Genomic DNA, 1,227 nt, shown 5'->3' with positions numbered 1-1,227 from the left:
TAAGGATTCAATCCTTATGTCGTAAGTTTGATAATTCAACAACAATTTTCTTTTCAACTTTTATCTGCTTTGGCTGTGATTCAGGCTGCTTAGTCTCTTCTTTCAAGGCTTGTAGGAACTCATAATAGGGTCTTCTTTAGTATCGATGGCCATGACATGTGGTGCGGGTTTCTTATCGGGAATTTATGGAGGTAGCCGCTCATTAACCAACATAGTTAACTGCCCGAGTTGAGCTTCAATGCTTTTTATTAACGCTTGATGCTTTCTAAGTAAATCCTGCTATTCTTTTATTAGAGTTAACTTATCTTTAATTGTTTCATCTATTTCATCATGCCTCTTTTATGACGTGGCTGCAAAGCAGGCGAGTATTGTTTCAAAATCCGTTTTCTTTTCGGGTGCCGGTTCTTCTTTTTGATAAAACCCTTTTGTGTTTTGTTTGTACTTCTCTTTTTTTTGGGTTTTTGTACTCATTGTAAGGTAACCATTCCTTCTTCGGAGTCATCCGGTCTTCATCATATCAATCTTCACTTGAGTAGAAGACTTAAGCCTTCCTATTCCCATTTTCATCAAGATGACAATCTTTTTATCAAATGTGGACCATTGCAATTCTCACAACCCACTCGTATCGCGTGTATGGATTGGTCCATATTGGTCATTCTTCTATCAATGTTACTTAACATTTCCATAGCCACCGCCATATCTTCCGATGCACCATTCCCGATCGTCCTTGTTCCATCATTACGAGGGTTGTGATATTCCCGTGAATGCTTCAAAAACTCTTCAATTAATTCTTTTATCTCAACGGGATTCTTCTTAGTTAAAGGTCCTTGCGAATCTAGGAGTTTCCTCGTCGTGATATTCACCCCATCATAGAAGATCAAAACCTCTTACGGCTCATTTAAATCATTTTGGGGAGAATTTTTGATAAACCCTTTGTATCTCTCCCAAGCTTCATACAACGACTTCACTATTTGTTGTTCAAAGTTTTCTATGGCCTTCTTGAGTTTAGAAACTTTAGATTATGGGAAAAATTGTTTGATGAATTCTTCTTGCATCTCTACCCAAGTGGTGATTGAACTTGATGAAAGTGCCTTTTGCTAGTCTTTAGCTGCTCCTTTAAAAGTAACTTGAAGCATTCGTAACAAGACAGTCTCCCGAGGAACATTGGGAATGTTGAAATAGTCAGCTATGTCATTGACTTCATCGAGGTGCTTGTATGCATCTTCA

The 1,227-nt window shown here is 38.0% G+C and overlaps 1 non-coding gene across 1 annotated transcript; it reads left to right on the top strand.

Moving 5' to 3' along the window:
* Positions 1 to 900: 900 nt before the first annotated feature.
* Positions 901 to 1,007, top strand: LOC111921150 (small nucleolar RNA R71). The gene has a single exon (XR_002860078.1). It is a non-coding gene; the product is annotated as a small nucleolar RNA R71 (small nucleolar RNA).
* Positions 1,008 to 1,227: the final 220 nt, after the last annotated feature.

The sequence above is a fragment of the Lactuca sativa genome, chromosome 4, assembly GCF_002870075.4.
Source record: "Lactuca sativa cultivar Salinas chromosome 4, Lsat_Salinas_v11, whole genome shotgun sequence".
Taxonomy (NCBI): domain Eukaryota; kingdom Viridiplantae; phylum Streptophyta; class Magnoliopsida; order Asterales; family Asteraceae; genus Lactuca; species Lactuca sativa.
The sequence above is the reverse complement of the archived record's forward strand: the minus strand, read 5'-3'. Positions and strand labels throughout refer to the sequence as shown.